Source organism: Arvicanthis niloticus, chromosome 22 (assembly GCF_011762505.2).
Source record: "Arvicanthis niloticus isolate mArvNil1 chromosome 22, mArvNil1.pat.X, whole genome shotgun sequence".
In the NCBI taxonomy this organism is placed as follows: domain Eukaryota; kingdom Metazoa; phylum Chordata; class Mammalia; order Rodentia; family Muridae; genus Arvicanthis; species Arvicanthis niloticus.
In genome coordinates this window covers 46,884,382-46,899,101 of record NC_133429.1, presented here as the reverse complement: position 1 = coordinate 46,899,101, position 14,720 = coordinate 46,884,382, and the positions used below count along the sequence as shown (strand labels likewise).

Sequence of the window (14,720 nt, the reverse complement as noted above, 5' to 3'; positions counted from 1 at the left end):
GGTATAAAAGCATAAAGGAGGAGTGGGTATAGGATGGGGGTTCTAGGGAGGGGAAATGGGGGAAAGGGATCACATCTGTATTGTAAATAAATAAAATATCCAATAAAACCCCCTAATGTCTAGTTTCCTCAAGAATACGTTCATCTTTCTATACAACAGATCCACAGATGCACTGAATTTCCTCCTTACTTCCTCTCTGTCTCTCTGTCTCTCTCTCTCTGTCTCTCTCTCTTTCTCTCTCTCTTTCTTTCTCTCTCTCTCTCTCTCTCTCTCTCTCTCTCTCTCTCTCTCTTTCTCTCTCTGTCTGTCTCTCTCTTTCTCTTTCTCTGTCTTCCTTTTTAAAGCCACTTCTTCATAACAACCCCATTCACTCAGGATCACAGGGATCATTCACAGAGATTCTCCATCCCACGAGACCAACATTTTAGGTTCTGTGTATGAGTGTCGTCAGGAATACTAGCACCTTATTGATTGACTCAGAAAAATGTGTTGGTTTTTCTTTCATGTTGCAAACAGCCAGGTCTTACCACTGAGTCGTATCCCACCACAGGGACAGGATCATGACCACCATGTGGGTTAGAGGCACAGTGGAGTGTTCCTTTGTCTTTAGTTTCAAGCCATTCACTTTTGTTAAAAACAGCTTCCCAGAAGAAATGTAATCCTTGCCCTCACAAAGGATGAAATTCTGGGGAAGGATAAGGTCAGGTGCAAATGGCTCATTCAGGAGAACATTTTAGTCATCCCAGGGATTCCCCATTAGGGCTTGAGTTACGATTCATTTACATTGTCTAAAAATAAGCTTTCTATCCTCAATAATACCTTACTGCAAGCTTTAGTAGTGAAAGCACTCCCTGCTAAATGGACTTGGAATTAAATGAAGCAGTAAAGCCACTGAGACCTAACAGTTATAGGGAGACAGAGGAGGGTGTGCTCAAAGTTACTAGAGTCCTGGAGCCTCATTGCGCTCACTCCCTGCGAGAGGGGAAGGTCTCAGAACCTTGGAGCAGTGACCTCTGAGGAAGAGGGAGCTAGCTTGACTGATTGGAAATGGGAGAAAAGAAAGCCCCAGAGCAAAAGAACGTGTGAGCTGGATGAACACAGTATGTCGAGCTGCAATGGAAACCTCTCAGGTGAGTGTAAGCTCTTCCAGAGCCGTGTGAGGTTTCCCGAGGGCTCCTGGGATGGCATTGAATTGGAAGCCTGCCTGTGTGATGGAATAATTTGTTTAGAGCAAGAAACAAAGTTTCCAAGAGCTTTTTTTTTTTGTATTAGACAAATACAAAACGAAATGAAAACCTAAATTAGTAGTCGTCAGATGCTGGAGACGGAGCTGAAGAACTGACTGCCGATCAACAGTACCGTTTCCAGGGATGCACACATTTACCAAAACTCAAGACTATAACAGCCACAATGTGTGCATTTTCCTTGCAGGAAGTCATACTTCAAAACCCCAAGAAAATATTTAAAATGAGCATGCTTCAGTTAGAATGATGAGACTATCATTGTAAGTAAAGAAGCACTTACACATTGGTGACATGTACAGAAAGGCATAGCTGACTTCACATGGTGTTAGATCAGTAACAGTTTAGAAAGTGAGGGGAGGGGCTTTGAACTCTACACTTTGCTTGACAAGTGCCTGTAGACATGCATGCATTTTAGTAGATGGATGATCGAGATGTAGATGATACAGATAGACAAATAGATAATAGACAAGACATACAGATGTTATGTAGATGACAGAGAGATGGTATGTAATCTGTACATTTATTTCATTAATACTGATAGCATCGAACCAATTAGAATGTTGAATTGTGGTTTCCCCCCAAAAAGAGAGGTATTGCTTAGTCTCTGTGTGATACCTACCAACAGCAAATACCTCAGGCTGCGGCTATAGTTAGTAGCTGTAAATATGTGGACTAGGCTACCTGTAAGCTCCAGGCAAACTGGCGGTGTCCTTACCTTTATATGGTTAAGATATTAAAAAGTGCACAGTTTTTCCTCTATGCTAGAGGGAGGATGGCATGAGGACCCCGGGACCACTGTGTTCCTAAACATGTTCCAGAGGAATGTCTCCTAAACTTCAGGATGCTTATTTCTCATCCAGCAGGATGATGTGTCTTACCAGGACCTCAGTATGCTAGTCACCTGGTGCTCAGGTAAGCAGCCTGCCAGGGTACTGTGATCCATGTCTCGGATCAGTGTGAGGATTCATGAAGTGCTCAGATGGACAGATTTCCTTATGATCCATCACTAATTAGAGAGGGCTGGAAAATTTTCACATTCTTGAAGCAAAATTCCAAACATATTATTTCTGTCCTTTAGCTATGTCTGGTGGTTCTTGCCTTCTCTTCTGAATGATACAGAAAATAATCGGTCCCAAGCACTGAGTCTAAGCTTCATATTCACGACTGAGCTAACCTATGATAAAGATGGACACTATTTCTCACAGAGGCAGTACCCAGGTCTGTTGTTTAGCTGAGCTAATAGTAGTTCATAATTGTTCCTCAGAAATTGTTGGGAGTTGACTTTTAGCAGAAAGCAGCTATCAGCTTTGCAGCCATCTTGAGCCATATACCCTGACATGAGACTTGGATTACAATAGCCTACAACAGCTGAGCACACTCTGATAACATCTTGCTTTAGATACCCAGGACTTTCCTTGGGTGTGTGAGATTAAAGGTGTGTGACTTAAAGGTGTGACTTAGAGATCAGATTTAGAGACAAGACCTAAGGGCATGACTTAAAGGTGTGACCAAAAGGCATGGCTTAGAAGTGAGACATATAAAAGGCGAGAGGCAGACAGGAGAGTAGAGAACAATTTGGAGTAACAGAGATTCAGACACTAGGAGTAGGAGTAGACATTAGACACTCGGGAGAGAACAACAGGAGTACAACTAGGAACTAGAATGAGTACAACTAGGAACTAGGAAGTAGGAACTCAAGACTTGGGACTTGGACTAGGAAGAGAGACTGAAGAATAAATGGGATTGAATCACACTCTGTCTGGTCTCTATTCTTCGAGTTCATCCTCACTCTCTCTCTTGCTGAACCCTGACCTGCAGACCGGAGCGGCAGCTTGGGTTGGGAAACAGTGGCCGCCAAGCTTGGAGTGGAGAGGGCCGCAACAAGAAATGATCCATTTCCTGTACGAGCCATGTTTGTGAATGGACATTTATTATCCTGAGATCACAGCCCCTTTTAGACTATTATCAGAGTGGACCAAGATTCCTTAGCTCTCCACAGCCTCAACACCAAGTGATACTCTGATTAGTTTTACCCGCTTGACACAAGTGTCTCTGAGCTAGGCTCAGAGAAGTCATTTTGGCCTTTCTCACTATGATGTCTTACAAAAAAAAAAAAAAGTAATGGCTTAGTATGGGAGTTGCTCTAGTTGTCTGGTTGGGCTGACTATGTATCTGTATCTTTTCAACCACCTATGAATTGAAACTCTATCTCATACTGGTTATGAACATTTGGAGCTAAAGATATATAGAAAGGTAATTCATTGCAGTCAGGTCATGAGGGTGGCAAGAATTAGTAGTGCTCTCCAGGAAGACTCAAAGGTGGTCAGACAGCTACTAGGAGATGGCAGATCAGAATTCAGTCTACCTGGCCTGCTGGTACACTACTGCGTCCCTGGCAGAAGTGTGTACTGTTTAACCTACACAGTCTGTTGTATTCTACCACAGCAGCTGGGGCAGCCCTAGACATCGGGTGTTAATCTCACGGAAGAATAGCCACTCAGCTAGTGACCATTGAGAAGGCCAACTTTCTGAGCTGGACCTTGGTTGTACCACACTTAATGCTTAGAATCCAGGTACCCAGAGTCTACTCAGGGGCATGAAGGCATGTAGCCTTGAAGTTACCATCTTCCTGCCCCAGCTGTGCTCCCAGGCCCATCTGGATTCAGAGATTTCAATTCTAGAAAAGCAGCACTTGCAATAAAAGCCTGCTACTACGGTTCCAAAGGGTTGAGCATTGAAAGCTGCAAATTTAGCAAATGGGTTAAATTGTTCCAGAGCCTAGAGAGAAAAAGACAAAGACAAATCACACAACAACACAAAAGAACGGGAGGGAGGGGCAGGCAAATTAATTTTTAAGAACTGCATGTTTTCTTGTGCTTCCTCTTCTTTGAAAATAAACTAAAGTGATACATAAGCACACAAAAAAAATCTTAATCGCAAACACCCAAGAACATGACCTTGCTGTGTCTCTACCTTGCTTCTTTTAAACTTTATCACTCTTTATTGTTAATAAAATAGACATTTATAGTCTTTGTTAGGTACTCAATTCTTATCTTCCACAATTACCCACTTATATATACTATTTTGTTTCCCCCTGTAAAAACGGGTTGTTTTTCTAGAATATTCTGTTTCAGCTTTTACTTTTGAACGATTAACTTCCTTAAAAACATTTAACATTCATTATTATTAGTGCATGTGCTTGTGCACACACGTGCGTGCATGTGCGCCAGTACACAATTGGTCTTGTTTGCCAGGTATTCGGAAGTCACAGGACAGCTTACAAGCATGGGTCTTCTCTGCCATGTAGATTCTGAAGGTTGAACTTGGCTCATCAGGCTTGGTGGCAAGTATCTTTAGCCAATGAACTTTTTGGCTGGACCGTTTTGAAGTTAACGTCCTCTCAAATTATTTTCTGCTCACTACACACATTGTCCTGCTCAAGTCTTATGGAAATACTGTTCCTCTTTTGTAATTGCAGAAATTGACATTAAAATTTTGCTCTGCAGACTGATTAGGGGAGACACAGTAATTTGTATCCAAGTGATCCCACCTTACTGCCTCTGCCTCCAAATGTGTGTAATATGAATAACCGAGACTGCGTCTAATGGAGTATCGCATTATGAGGATCAGGACAGGAAAGGCCAATTAAATGGGCAGAAAACTGTGCTCTAGTTCTTAAATCCACGCATTTACAGTGCACAAGATTTTTCTCTAAGTAGGGAGGAGAACAGTCTTGAAGTTGTCTAACCTTTCAGTTCCAACCTTTCCTTCCTCTTTTCAACTTCCCCTAGAAGGACATGTTGGGAGGCGGGGAGAAAGAAAAGAAAAACCAAACCAAACAAACCAACATCTGTGGGCTTTACCATAGTTTTTAGCGTTACTCTTGCTCAAATAACTAAATCCCGTCTTAAAAACTTAAATAATGTGAGAGACATAAAGGAAAGGAATTATTTACAATTGCTCACCAACCACTCCCCGCAACTTCCACACTCTCAGTGTCTTGTGCTATTTTTCTTTTCTGCGTTATGTTTTTTTTTTGGAAGGATTTGGCTCTGATGCACACTTTTCTCCAAATTCAGTCAAGCCAGCACTCATTCCTAACGGAAGACCTTAACTGAATGAATAACTAACGACTGGATCGGTGGATGGATGGATGGATGGGTCGCGCAGCCTTTTCTGTCCTAGCTCTTTTCTCTGCATTCTGCAGGCTCCTCTCTGCATCCTTATCTAGAGATTGCATAACAGGCCAGGTCTCTCGGGCCACCTCACACCTGCCTCTTCAGGTTGGGCGCCAAAGCCTTAGGCTGGAGCAGGTCTGGGCTGCCCAGCCACAGCAGATCGCTCCGGGTCAGAACTAAAATCCGAAGTGGAGTGCCCGGAGCCACAGAACCCGCGCAGAGCAGCGCCAACCGCTGCGCCCTCAGGAGCATGCTCAGTGCGCCTCCCTTCCCCGAGCCCCCAGCCCGCGCCCCGCTCCCGCGTCTACCCCCGCACCGCACCCAGGCTTGCTCCCGGGCACCCCAGCCGGCCTTCTCTCCCGCACCCCTCCCCCGGGCCTCGGCAGGCGAGGACACGTCAGGGGACATAAATAAATAAATAAATAATTCCATTCAGCGGATGACAGCGAGGCGAGGCGGCTGCAGCTGGGCGGGGGGACCGGGAGAGCGGCGGTGCGCACCGGGTGTCAGAGCCAGGTAAAGGCGGTGCTCCCAGGGAGGACGGGAAGAGGAGGGGGAGGCGGGAGGAGGGCGAGTGAGGCTACCCAGGAACCGCAGGCGAGTGCGGAGAAACAGCAGCCCGGTGGCTCTCCGAGTGCTGCGAGCCCTTATATAGACAAAAATCCCTTAGCCGAGAGAGCGCGGGCTCCGGTGGGAGCATCAGGATCCCCGCAGTTCGGGGATTCAGAGGTCTCAGGGTCGAGGCCCCCAGCTGTTGGCGCTGCTCCCCTATGCTGTGTCGTCTCCTCTGGGCACAGCGGAACACCAGGCGGGCACTGCCAGATGAATGCCCCTGCGCTGTTCGCCAGCATCTCCCGGGACCCACAGCGTCTAGGGTGGTGTCCCTGAAGTGGGTGTGGATGGTTGGGGAAGTGCCTGGAGGGAATGGCTGCTCTTTCAGCAGAAGACCCTCGCCTGCGGAGAAGGGAAGGTGTTCTGTTTTGGTCCCCAGGAAACCTGGGTGGAGGACTCTGGACGGATGCAGGAGAGGCTGTGGCTTGGCCTAAAGGTTATATTGTCTTCCAGGGACCCAAGAAGGGCCGGTGCCACCCTGTGGTCCTCTGGGCTTCCTGGGCTACTTTGTCACTCTGGGGACAGCAGTCTTGGCCAGGTAGCACACAGGTGGTTGTGAGCCTCAGAGGATGCTGCTTCCTTTTTTACTTCCACTAGCTGATCGCTTTGGGAGGGGCAGTAGTGCCCTAGGTCTCTCTCATTTCCTGGTAGGACTACTCTGGGGGAAATCACACACACACACACACACACACACACACACACACGCGCACGCACGCGCGCGCACACACACGCGCACACACACCAATTTCTCTGCAAGCGTTTCTTTAACTCCCTTTTGGTGGAGTATAAGACAGGGCCACATTGAACTGTGTGGTGGCAATACAAAAGCTAATAGTCCATGTCCCCCTACCAGCTCAAACCAAAAGGAGGTACAGTGAAGGAATAAAAATAGCAGGAATGATGCGCACGGCTCTAAAAAGCTCCGGCAAGAGGAAACCGTGGGCACAAATGCTTTTTTTTGGGAGCTTCAGGCTTCATGGCTGAATCAAGTCAGCTAGGACAGGAAGACTTTCAAGGCCTTCCCAGGTTCACTTGGCTGTCTTCTGTCACCCAAACCACAAAGGTGTGCATACAGAGAAGGCAAGAGGAAACTCAGAGTTGGGTGTGGGCTGCAGAATGCAGGTGAGAGTTGAACAAATTAAGCCACATGAAGATGGTAAGGCAATCCTAACTCTCGAGGTTGTGCTTTTAAGTTCATCTACAAGGGAGTGTGACTGAATAATTTTACTGATGCGGAGGGAGGGGCAAGGCAGAGGGGAGCTAGCTCAGTGTATGCTGCAACCACTCATAAAGAAAGAAACTCAGGAAGCCAACTGGAAGAAAGCAGTTGAGGATTAAACTCTTGAGTCCTATCGTTGTGCAATGCCCCCTTCCACGTTTTATTCTTTACTTTTATTTTGAAGCAAAGTCTTGTTAAAATAGTAAAGCTGTCCTTGGCGTCTGTGTAGCCCAGGGAGGCTCTGCCCTGGCCTTCCTCCCAGGGAACAGGGGCTACAGGCAGGCGCCACTCTTTTCCGAAGCAATCTGCCTGGTTACCAACAGTTTCTAACTTACAAAACACTACACAGCCCAGCAAATGCCCAGTTTGTCTGAAGACACACACATATCGTTTATAACATCGGCCCCGTATTTGGGGCCTTTATCTTTTCTATTGGTAGAGAAGGCAGACTACTTCAAAAAATGCTCCTTATCCAGAATTACACTCTGGGTTCCTGAGGTAAAGTAAGGGGCCTCTACATGGTTCTTTTGACTCTATACTCATTCATCAAACACTCTGGAGATATACACGGGAGAAAAAGGAAACAAAATACAGAGTCAGTGAGACCCAGAGACCACAGTGGTTTCTGCATTTTTGTAAGGGTCTGTGTTTTATGAATAATTCTGTCTTCATTTTTTCCCTTATCTACAAAGTAAGATTGGTTGCACCCGTTCTGAACTACCGTGGAAAATAAACTATGGGAAACCCTTAGAATAGACATTAGCTAATTTTGACTCCCCAGCTCCATTCCAGTTATCCTACTGGGATTACTATGATGTGGTCTCAAGAAATTCATATTCTGAGAAGCGTTTGCACACACACACACACACACACACACACACACACAAGCACACACATGAAAAGCATGGGCTCTTAGTTATCTGGCTAATTTTTCTCAGCACCGTTTGTCCTTCAGTGTTTACCACTTCCTCTTTTTTTTTTTTTTTCCTCTCTGAGTGAGACCTATATCCCAGTTAATCGGAACAGACTTTAGCAGTTGTAAAAAGTATTGTCAGATTTGCCACAAGGCACCTTTTGGAAGTGGCATGCCCAAAGCACTTGGCTCTGCATTCTTCATTGTGAGTGATCCTGTGTGAGTTGGTAATAGAAAGACTCCTTCTTCAGGAGTTCCCTGCCTGGGACTATCTTTGCCAATGTATTGATTGTTCCTCCCTTTTGGGAAGGAATATCAAGTTGCAGTTTCTTCTGTATTTTTAGACAAGAGTAATTTACTCATTCCTGGAAGTTGAAAAATATAGTATCCTTCGTGTCTTTTAGAGTACTATCTTCAGGCAGGCTGTTAGAGTTTTCTACAAACATATAAGAACTTTATAGAGTAGACGTGTGCACACTTACACTTACAGACATGTTTAGGCTCAGGGCTTACTCTATCGGCATAGTTAGTGTCTTAGTCTGCAGTGTTGTTTTTCTACCACAACATCTGATGCCTGATAACGTAAGAAAACCAAAGACACAGATTTGCCTTGTGGTACAGATGACTGGAAAACCCAAACATCATGGTACTGGCATGTTCTTAGTATCCCCTGATGACATGATAACATGTGAATGTAATAGGGTAAACATGTACATACAAAAATGACCAAAATTGTGGGGTGGTCTTAAGTTTTAACAACTGTGACCCCGGTAACTAACCCAGCCCCACCTGACCTCACTAATTTGTCAGAAGCATTATTCCTATGTGAGTGGTATTCTCCAAATCCCAACTCCCCTTTCAAGTTGTCAGTAGAACTTAGCACAACACCATTTTGTAAGAAGTTCAGCGCTCTACGTGAGTTTTGTTGGGGACAAACCAGATTGAAGCCATAGCGATTATTCAGTGAGAGAGCTGAGACAACAGCCACCTGATCCTAGGTTCTGTGTGATACTTCTTTTGTCTTGCATGAAGTTAACCGAGGGCAAACACTTGTTTCTCTGTTGTGTTCTTCAGTGCCTGGCACCTGGTAGTTCTGAAAGACAAATTATAGAAAGAAAGAAGTCAAGAGCAAAAGAATCAGACATGACACGAGGAGAGAAGGAAGGAGACAAAGAGCAGCAGAGTGACCCTCCTCTGTCTCCAGCTCTGACTCGAGCAGGAAGTACCATGGGGACTCTGCCCTCCAAGACAGGAAAGCCAAAACTCTTTGGCAGGGCTTCTAGCCTCGTGTTCTCTCCAGCCATCTAGTCTGTAAGATGTATCTGCGTGAATTACAAAAGCATTTTCTCTTGGGTGGTGAATTAGCAAATGGAGCACACACACCTTAAATATCAGCATGAAACCCACCCAAAGCAGACAGGACTTAAGACACACACAAAAGACTCCTTCATGGACTCTGGGTTTAAGTTCCCCCTCAGAGAGAGGTTAGCTGTGTCTCATGCCACATGAGAATTGAACTTCTATGATCTTTTTGAACATGGAAGAAGATGCTGAATGTGAGGTATCACAAGTCACACCTGACAACTAGCATGGATACAACAATCACAGAAGACATCCTTACTGCATCTGTCCCCTTCCCACCCAGCCTCTGACTTACTTCAGTGGTTAAGACTCCTCCTGGTTTCCAAGTCTTGACAATATCTATCTTCATCAGAACTTCCTTGAGATTGACCCAGGCATTGGGAATCTCTTCAGTCAAATATTCCATTTTATCATACATTATGCTTATTGGGGAAAGCATTCTATGTGTGCTTGGTTCTTGGGAATAGAGATCAATTATCTGACTCATCTGGAATGAGCAGAGATCAAAGCAAGTGCTCTGAAGACTGGCCTGCCTGTATTACGATTTTCGGCTCTGCTTTTAGTCAGTTCGGACTAGTTGTTAAATCTCTTCCACTCTTGGTTCCTTCTTTGTAAAAAGAAGATAAGAACAAATTTCATATAGATTAGAAAGATTAAGTGCCATAGTGTTTGGAGCTAACACATGTATAGAAATAATTTAAGGCATTGTAGCTAGCCAATATTAATATCAGCCTTGGGGTTTTAAAGGTTATTTTCAACTTCACTGGCTTATTTATCTTAAGAGATTGGAAAAGCCAGCTAGATGACATATTGGTGGTGCATAATTAAACATTGAATAGGCTCATTTATTTGGTGCCTTGTTTTGTGTCAGGCTTCCTCAAAACTGTTTGAATCAGCCAGGTACTCAGTTCTTGGGAGGGAGGATCAAACCGGTCAGGAGTGCAGGGCCCCTTTTCATTGTGTAACAATTTGGAGGGCCATCCTGGGCTACATAAAACATTTCTATAATGAGAACAAAACAATCAAAATAAAAACACCCAACCAACTAAAAATTAGCCAACCAACCAACTAACTAAACAATTAAAGGGGCAGGGGAACCAGTTGGATCAATAGGTCAAGAAAGGCATCAGGAAAGGACTGTCTTGTGATATTTAATGAGCAACAGAACATTTCAAAGTATTTCAGAGAAAGCTTTATTTCCTCAGTTGGTCACTTAAATGTTAGACTCCAAAGGCTAGGGTACTGTTTGGAAGATCCTTTGCTTTACACTCAGAATGTAATGGAGCAGCCCAACACAATTTGTAGAAGACAGATAATAGTACAACTACCCACATTGGACATCCAGCAAGTACTGGGGACTTTCCTGTGTGTGTGTGTGTATATATATATATATATATATATATATATATATATATATATATATGTATATGCATATATAAACTGGAAAAAAACTAACAATATTTGAAAAGGAGCTGGCAAAAAGTGTTTTAGAATGCAAGCAGCCCAGGGTTCCACCCCCAGCACTATAAAATAAATAGAAACAGTTAATTAGAAATTAAAAACCGAGTTTAACAACAATAAAAACCAGTCCAGGTAGGGTTGGACTAATTTATACTTGGGTCCACTAGAGACATCCCCAATATATTCATAAATATTGGTGTTGATAAATGATGCACATATTTTGTAAATAATTTTCCTGACCTAATAACAAAGCTCTTGCAAGCACCTCCATTAATATTCATGGGAATCCCTAAGGAGTTTCTGTAAAATCCCACAAAGTCGTTGAGTGACAGCTACACTGTGCTAAGGGAAAGTTTTTTCCTTCAGTTTCCTTTTCTGCTAAAGGTATTTATGGGTGTTTCCATGGCAGCGTTCATGTAGTTTAGTGGCAGAAATCACTTGTTAATATTTGACAATATTTGCCACTGTAGCTTTAGGTTGAAAGTATCTTCTTTAAGCGTATACAAGTGAAATGTTTGCTTAGATAATGATGTATATAAAACAATGGTATTCTAAAGGAAATGTTTTAAATACTTATTTTCTCACTAATAATACTACAAAACTATTAATTAATTCTCCATCAGATTCTGTTTCAAGAAGTTTTCCTGGCACCATGATATATTGGTTAGCCTTATACTACTACATTGAACTCTCTGAGAGAGGAAATTTAGAGATAAAATCTGGTAATTTAACCCCCAATCTTAAAGGATCTCGGATCAGTGGGACAGCAGGCATTTCTTTCTGTTTGGTGAGGTTGGCGACATCCTGGCACATTATGGTGGAAATGTCTAAAAGACAGGGGTCACATCCCAGAGAAGGATTGGGATTCTGTAATCGTGTGTCGGTATCCTCCGTAGCCTTATCTTACAGCTCCAAGCAATTGGGCTGGGTGAGGGATGTAGCTCAGTTGGTAGAGTGGTCAGCTAGTAGTGGGCACAAAATTCTGGATTCAGTTCTCAGCACCGGATTTCATGGATGAAGTAGTTCATGCGGATAGAACTGAAATCTATTGTATGTATCGCTGCCCTTCCCTCAAACTCTGGGGCTTAGTAGAAGTGACCACACTTGTGCTGGACAGCTCCCTAGGCCACTTCCAGTATTCTGTAGCCTTTTTTTCCTCATAAACTTATTTACTCTATATCCTGCTCCCTGCCCCCTCCAGGTCAGCCTCCCCCCACAACACTTCTCCCATCCCCCTCTTCTCTGAGCAGGTGCCCCCCCTTAGGTATCTCCCCACCCTGCAATTCTCTGCAAGGCTAGGTAGGTGCTTTCTCTCCCACTAAGGCCAGGCAAGTTAGCCCAACTAGAAGAACATATCCCACAGACAGACAACAGCTTTTGGGATAGCCCCCTCTCCAAGGAGACTGCTTCCTGTGGCCAGTCGGGAACACTGGTGGAACAATAAATACAGCAAGCCACCCACAAAACTTTAGACCCTTCTTCACTGCCTCCCTTTGTTGTTTCTTTCCTTCCTCCTTCCTTACTCTTTCCTTTCTTTCTTTCTATTTTGTTTTTCCTCTTTCTTCTCCTTTTCCTTCTTTCTCCTTCCTTCTGCCTTCCTCCTTTTTTTCCTTTCTTCTTCCTTTCATCTCCTTTCTTCCTTCCTTTCCTCTTTCCCTTCCTTTCTTCCTTTTTCCTTCCTTCCTTCCTTCCTTCCTTCCTTCCTCCCCCCCTCCCTCCCTCCCTCCCTCCCTCCCTTCCTTCCTTCCTTCCCTTCTGTTTCCACAGTGCATTCACTGCTGTCACATTAATCCAGACATTTGAAAGACCTCCTTCTCTGTCATTGTTCTCACGGTTGTAGGCGATGTACAACTAAAATACACATGCTGTTAGAGACTCTTTTTACTGCTGACCATCTCACTGCAGATAAGTAATACTAATACTAACAATAATGGTAATTCCCACTACCTATATCCTCAAAGGATAAAATTTGAATCAGTGTTCCTGGCTCAGATCTCACTGTCATCAAGCACAAACTGAACTGAACTGTTTCTGTGCCTTGCTCAGACTCGTTCTGTCCCCTGCATCATGTCTGGGGTCATGCTGCCCCCCCCCTTTTCTGAAATGCTGTTGTTGTCCAGCATTTCTGTTCTCAATATTAATTTTACGTTTGGAGATGAGCTTGGACTCTACATTCAAATTCTCTCTAACTCAGGATAGGTCAGAGGTTTCTAACCTCCAGTGGTACTGCTTTTCAAATGTTTTATTTGCTTGTCTGCTGAGACAGTAGTAGTCTTTGTACAAGACTTTTATTTCTCGGCACACTGTGGATTTCTGATGTCATGGATAATGATGTGTATGTTTATGTCTTCTGTGACCATTTCGATGGACTGTGGGATGGCAGGAAACTTGGAGCGCACTGCAGTGTTTCCAGTAGCATGCCTGGCATAATTCAGCATCTTCAGTAAACCACACTCATTTGTTTCAAGGATACTTACAAAGGGGGCCTATTATTTTAAGTGTGGCTCCAATTATGACTAAATCCCCTCTGCTCTTCTGTGGTGTTTACTCAGTTTTGGGGGACAACAAAACAAATCACTTTCTTGGTTGAGCAACTGTGTATCTACGGTGACGGTTTACAAGCCTCGTGTTTCCTCTGTCTAGTTAACATTCTCAGTTTTCCCATCTGCTTTTCCCGTGAGTTGGCTAGGCTCCAATTCATAAGCACGGCATTCTTGAGGCACAGAAGTTTGAGAAAGTCCAGAAACACACAGATGACTTCAGTGATAATGGTACTTATTTGAACAATTTGAACTAATGTTTATGACATATTTGGCCATCAGTATAATCTAGTGAGTTGAATTAGAAAGGCCAGGAAGCAGGAAATCAAAGTATACATAGGGTCTACTTCAGAAAGCTCTGCTTTGTAATCACAGAACTGAGCATGATCATGGCCTCAGGGGAATGAATCAACAGGTGAAGGATCCACTGGGAGGGATGAAGGAAGCTTCACTTTAAATTGTGATTTCAGTCGGAAACTAGGTAACTGTTCTGGCTGGTTTTGTGTCAGCTTGATACCACAAGGTGCAGTTATCAGAGAGGAAGGAGCCTCCCTTGAGGAAATGCCTCCATGAGATGCAGCTGTAGGGCATTTTCTCAGTTAGTGATCAAGTGGGGAGGGCCCCTTTGTGGGTGGTGCCAGGCTGGGCTGGTGCTTCTGGATTCTATAAGAAAGCAGGCTGAGCAAGCCAGGGGAAGCAAGCCAGTAAGCAACACCCTCCATGGCCTCTGCATCAGTTTCTGCCTCTAGGATCCTGTCCTGCTGAGAGTTCTTGTCCTGACTTCTTTTGGTGATGAACCTCTATGTGTAAGTGTAAGCCAAATAAGCCCTTCCCTCCCCATCTTGGGTTTTTGGTCATGGTGTTTGGTTGAAACAATAGAAACCCTAACTAAAAAAGGAACCAATACAATTTTCTGTCTTCTGTATATTAATGAGATTGGGATATAAATGTGTGTGTGTGTTCACGCAAGTGTGTGATAACTGAGCTTAGAGATATGAGACCAACAACGTTGTTAGGGAAAAATATGATAGAGAACTTATGAATAAAGATAGGGTTTTTTTTGAGCACTTCTGTATGTCAGATGGATTATTGTACTTTATCCATGATTTCTGAAGCCTTTAGAAGCATAGTTTTTACCCTTGTATTATACATGAGATAAAAAAAAATCCATGAGGTGAAATATTTTGCCAT

At 43.9% G+C, this 14,720-nt stretch overlaps 1 protein-coding gene across 4 annotated transcripts in view; it reads left to right on the top strand.

The window, feature by feature from the left end:
* The first annotated feature begins 5,539 nt into the window (after positions 1–5,539).
* Slc16a7 (solute carrier family 16 member 7) overlaps positions 5,540–14,720 on the top strand; it is a 163,550-nt gene continuing 154,369 nt past the window's right edge. The window contains exon 1 of one of the 4 annotated variants that reach the window (XM_076920387.1): positions 5,540–5,938. The gene's annotated coding sequence lies outside the window, so the exon portion shown is untranslated. The remainder of the gene's footprint in view (positions 5,939–14,720) is intronic. The other 3 variants (XM_076920382.1, XM_076920385.1, XM_076920386.1) reach the window with 3 other exon arrangements.